Here is a 6,067-nt window from a genome sequence, read left to right on the forward strand (position 1 = left end):
TTCAAGGTCAGGCCTGGGCATGAGGCAGAAGCAAACAGGAGACAGTGACCTCAAAAGCAACCGAGTAAAGAGCTGGTGTCCAAGAGAAGCCCCATGGCTTGGGTTTGCCGGTTAAAATGAGCTCAGCCAGGGAAACGGATTAGCAGAAAAAGAGGAAATACCTGGAGACTAACCCCATCAGCTAGTGTTTTGATAGACAGCTGTACTATTAGAAAAATTTTTTTAAAAAGAAAGAAATATATACATATCCTTAAAAATGCCACCTTTTCCTTTATACAGAAATTTCCCTTTCACACTGAGTTGAATACATTTTCATTTCTTAAGGTATTCCCACAAAGTTTAGCAACTGGTCTTACTTGACATTTGCACAAAGCATAAAAGATGGTATACGACAGATAGCACTGAGCATTTCTTAAGCACCAACTAGATGTTAGACACTGTGATAAAAGCTTTTCATATTCTAATTCTCACAAGATCCCTCTGAGGTAGGTAATATTATCTGCCTTTTCTAGATGAGGAATCCAAGGCTTAGAGTTTAGATGACTTGGACAAGGTCACAGAGCTGGCAGGTGGCCGAGCCAGCATTCGGGTCCATCTAAGCCCTTTCTACTGTGCAGGGCTGCAGAGCCACGGCTGCCTCACATGAGAACTTGCAGAATCAGAGCCCAAGAGAGAAATAGGTCCCAGGAAGGTTAAGCCTTTCTCTCCAGAAACACCCATGAGGGCAGTTGGCAGCAGAGAGTCTTTGGTCCAAGTCATTTGAATCTGTATTAATATGTACAGGAAACCAAGAGAATGAGAGCTGGAAGAATTGCTGCAGCTGATGGTTCCAGAAATGACTCTGGATTGTGAGGCTGTAACCCCTCTGCCCATTTTTCCAGTGGTTTGGATAAGGGGTAGAGACTGACACATACTCGGTCTCAGTGCAAATCCGCACCTTATTCACTGGGAGGTGTTAAAGGCAGCTGTTAAATCTGTTACTAGAGTGTTAATGTTCATGAACACTCAGTAGAATACTAAGGACACGAGACCTATTTCAGGTCTGATGGTGGAGAAAGCCTGGGTGGGAGACTGAGGCACACAGTGGGGACACAAGGGTTCTAGAAAGAAAGGAGATTAAATCTGATTCAGAGAAAGGGCTCAAGTTACTCTCTGGTTCCATTTTTGGTTTTTGGAGGCTGGTTGGAGATTTTATTGGTTGATTTTTATATTCAGTGTCATCTTCCAGATCTATTTGGAAATAAAGCTCTGAAACACATTGAAATGGAAATTGATCTATACCATGCAAAAGTAAGTTAGAGTTGCCAATATCTCCCAGGACCAAAGCTTAGGATTTGCCCCTCACCTGTATCAGAGTTTATACTTTTCAGGGAAACAGAGTTGATCAATGATGGAATGAACAATTAGGTACATCCTCTTCTGCCGATTTCTTCAGTTGAATAACTTGCCTTTGAACCTTCCTTCTGTCCGATAGATGATGAAGGTCAGGAGATTTAAAAAATAAGTATATTTTGTGGCAGTCAAAAATATGATAATCCTGAGATCACATGTTTGAACATACATGTTTAAAGCAACTTGAGTATTTATTCAAATACTCAAGTAATATTTGGATAAATACTCAAGTTCTGTTTTGTTTTGTTTGTTTGAACTTTCCTACTAGTCCTCAAATTCCCTAATATTTCTGAAGTAAGTAAGATCACTGCAAGCTGAGGTCTCTTGAGTCCTAAGTCTGAGTCATCTCTGACCTAATGCCTGGTTATTTGGGAAAGATATTTAACATTAGGCAGTGCAGATTTTTCACTTACTAACCATTCATCCTCTGGAGCTTACACCCAAGATCAATTAACGTCTGTTTCTGAGGAATCTGTTTCTCCTGCTCGGGCAAATAGAAGCAAATCTACTTGCCTAAATTTGATGAGACATCGAAGCTTCTTTCTTCAGGGGGTGGGGGGTGTTGGTGAGTGGAGGGGAAGATGTAATCTATGGCTAACAAATTAGTATTGACGCTTGAGTGAATGAGAACAACATAATTGGGGCAGGGAGACTGGCAGATTACTTCATAATTCAAAAAAAATTCAATATTATCTCTTATAAATTCTAGAAACATAAACATACAACTACAGGGGTATTCACAAGTCAAAGCTGCTTCTGAACTGCTCTCATCTTGCCAGTCACTGAGTGAGTAGAGAAAAATTGCAGTGAAGTGGAGTTTCTCATCCCCAACATATCTGCTTTTCTAAAGCACAGCAACACAACTGAACCTACAAATCACTTGTGTGCCCTTGCCAAATGTTTGCTGAAGTGTTTTAGCATATACTCTGCACGTTTAATTGTCACAACATTATAGCAAGCATTTCTCCCCTGCCCTCATCTCATCTGCCTTTAAACATTTTAAGGTAACAGTGTAATGTCAATTTTATTCTAAAGTTTTTGCAGACAACGATTTTGTACAATTCTTGTGGTCATTCAGTCAGACAGCTCAAATGATCAGCCAATATTTATCTTCAATGTAACAATCAGAAAGTCTAACTTCTTGCCAAAAAAGTGTGTAATTCTAGACACACCAATAGATTGACTAAACTTAGCTGGGGGAAGAAATGGAAAAGCTGAAACATCGCTGAGATTGGGTTTTTATCTTCTATACACTCAGGGTAGCTGGAATTAAACTGATTTCATTAAATAATCTTTAGCAAATTAAAATATCATAAAGATGAGATAGGCATTACATTTACTTCCTTAGAAAGTCAAGGTCTACTCAGGCTTGCAAGTTTAATTTTTTCCATGATAAAGACTTTTGTACTAAGAAATATAGAATTACACTTCTAGATAAATATTTATTTATTTATTTAAGAGTGAGAGAGGGAGAAGGAGAGAGAGAATCTTAAGCGGGCTCCACACCCAGCATGGAGCCCAATGCGGGGCTTGATCTCATATGACACTGAGACAATGACCTGAGCCAAAATCAAAAGTCAGTCACTTAACTGACTTAGCCACCCAGGTACCCCAGATAAATACTAAATATTTTTAAGTAGGCCACAAAATATCAAAAAACTCAAGGCAGTATTTTTGGCTATCTTGGGCCTCAGATAAAATAATAACTACCTAAGATCTATCTATATATATAATACAATGTATGAAATATATTACATATATAAGATATATCATTATCTGATATAATGAACATATGCCATTGCATAGTACAGAATTGTTTATTATTTGGTCCTCTGTGTTCTCTACACAAGTTGCAACTTCATGTTGCCCATTTCCTCTCTGTCCCAAACTTCCCAGTGGACTTTGTGTCTAGGCATCAGGAAAGGTATTTATGTGGAAACAGATAAAAAAAAAATCTAGGAAGGGTTATAGCTGTAAATGCCAACATTTTAAAAGAATATAGACCTCAAATCAATAACTAAACTTCCACCTTAAGAAACTAAAGAAGAGGGGCGCCTGGGTGGCTTAGTCCTTAAGCGTCTGCCTTCGGCTCAGGGCATGATCCCAGCATTCTGGGATCGAGCTCCATATCGGGCTCCTTTGCTGGGAGCCCACTTCTTCCTCTCCCTCTCCCCCTGCTTGTGTTCCCTCTCTCACTGGCTGTCTCCTTCTGTCAAATAAATAAATAAAATCTTTAAAAAAAAAACTAAAGAAGAGCAAGAAAATCCAATGCAAACAGGTTAATAAAGATTGGAGTGGGGATAAAATAGAAAATAGAAAAACAATAGAAACAATAAAAATCAAAGTTGATGTTTGAACACTCAGGTTCATAGCAGCATTATTTCACAACAGCCAAAAAGTGGAAGCAACCTGTGTCCACTGGTGGATGAATAGATAAACAAAATGTGGTATATACAGCTAATGGAGTATTTTTCACTAAAGGAGGATATGAGCTGCCACATGGGTGAAACTTAAAGACATGATGCTAAGTGAAAGAAATCAGGCTCAAAAGAGCAAATATTGTATGATTCCACTTATATGAGGTAGTCAAATCTATAGAGGGAGAAAATAGAATGGTAGTTGCCACGGGTTGGGCGTAGGGGAAAATGGGGAGTTAATATTTAATGGTTCAGAGTTTCAGTTTTGTAAGTGAAGAAAAAAAAATTTTTTTTGAAAAAGTTCTGGGGACGCCTGGGTGGCTCAGTTAGTTAAGCATCTGACTTCAGCTCAGGTCATGATCTCAGGGTCCTGGGATCGAGCCCAACATTAGGGGTCCCCACTCAGTGGGGAGTCTGCTTGTCCCTCTCCGTCTGCCTTTCCCCTGCTAGTGCTCTTTCTCTCTCAAATAAATAAATAAAATCTTTTTTAAAAAGTTCTGGAGGTGGATGGTGATGTTGATTCCACAACCATGTGAACGCACTTAACAAACTGTATACTTAAAATGGTTAAAATGGTAGTTTTTATGTTATGTATATTTTACTACAATAAAAAAAGAACTAAAAAGTTGGTTGTTTGAAATGACCAACAAAAAATAACAAGCCTGTACCTAGACTGATCAAGAAAAACAAGAGAGAAGACTAAAATTTCTAAAATTAGAAATGAAAGTGCATGTGTTACTACTTGCTTCACAAAAATGTAAAAGGATTACAAGAGAATAAATATGAACAATTGCACCTCAACAAATTAGGTTAGCTACATGGAACTGACAAATTCCTAGGAACACACAAGCTATCAAACTTGACTCAAGAAGAAACATAAAATCTGAATAGATCTATAACAAATAAGGATATTAAATCAGCAATCAAAACACTTTCAACAAAGAAAAGCCTAGGACCAGATGGCTTCAGTGGCAAATTCTACCAAACATTTAAAGAATAACACCAATCCTCAAACTCTTTCAAAATATAGAAAAGGAGAAAATAGCTCCTAACTCATTCTGTGAAGCCAGTATTACCCAATAAAGAAGCCAGATAAAGACCTCACAAGAAAGGAAAACTACAGACCAATATTCCTTTTAAATATAAATGCAAAAATCATCAACAAAATATTAGCAAAGAAAATACAGTAGCATATTATAAGGATTATACACCATGAACAAGTGAGATTGGTCCCAGGAATGCAAAGATAGTTCAACATATAAAAATCAATCAATGTAATAACAATATATTAATAGAATGGAGAAAAAAATTTCAGTTGATGTGGAAAAGCATTTGACAAAATTCAACACCCTTTTATGATAAAAAAAAAAAAAATTCAACAAACTAGGAATGGAAGCTTCAGAGATACATGCCCTGCCATTTCTCAGAAACTCACAGTGTTCAACTACCATTGCTAACATGAAAACCTTAGGCCAAACCAAAATTTTGAATATTGCATCTTGTGTCCATTTTCTTTCTCCAAAAAACAGATTTTTTTTTAATAGTCCATTTCTCTAGAGACAGTGAGTGGGTGGCCAGCACATTTTTTTTAAAAAGTTTTTATTTTAATTCCAGTTAGTTAACATACAGTGTAATTAGTTTCAGGTATACAATACAGTAATTCAACACTTCCATACAATACCCAGTGCTCATCACAAGTGCCCTCCTTGCTCCCCATCACCTATTTAACCCCTTTCCCCACCTAACTCCCTTCTGGTAACCATTAGTGTGTTCTCTATAGTTAAGAGTCTTTTCTTAGTTTTCCTCTCTCTCTCTTTTTCCCCCTTTGCTCATTTGTTTTATTTCTTAAATTCCGCATAAGTAAAATCATATGGTATTTGTCTTTCTCTGATTGACCCATTTTGCTTAGCATAACACTCTCAAGTTCCATCCATGTCATTGCAAAAGGCAAGATTTCATTCTTTTTGTTATGGCTAAGTAATATTCCATGGTATATATATACACCACATCTTCTTTATCCATTCATCAATCGATGGACACTTGGGCTGTTTCCATAATTTGGCTATTATAGATAATGCTGCTATAAACTGGGTGGCTAGCACATTAAAGTTTTCAATTATTTTGTTGACTCTTTATTACTAATAAAGTTATAAATTCATTCAAGATGACAGACTAAGCACATATTTCAGCTTTCCTACTACCCAAATTCCAAGAAACGATTTTTTTTCCAAAAATCTGTAATATCCCTGGAAAACAAA

General features: G+C 37.1%; 1 protein-coding gene across 3 annotated transcripts in view; it reads right to left on the reverse strand.

The window, feature by feature from the left end:
- FBXL13 (F-box and leucine rich repeat protein 13) overlaps positions 1-6,067 on the reverse strand; it is a 179,270-nt gene that overhangs the window by 116,489 nt on the left and 56,714 nt on the right. The window lies entirely within an intron of this gene.

The sequence above is a fragment of the Ursus maritimus genome, unplaced genomic scaffold (assembly GCF_017311325.1).
Source record: "Ursus maritimus isolate PB19 unplaced genomic scaffold, ASM1731132v1 scaffold_3, whole genome shotgun sequence".
Classification (NCBI taxonomy): domain Eukaryota; kingdom Metazoa; phylum Chordata; class Mammalia; order Carnivora; family Ursidae; genus Ursus; species Ursus maritimus.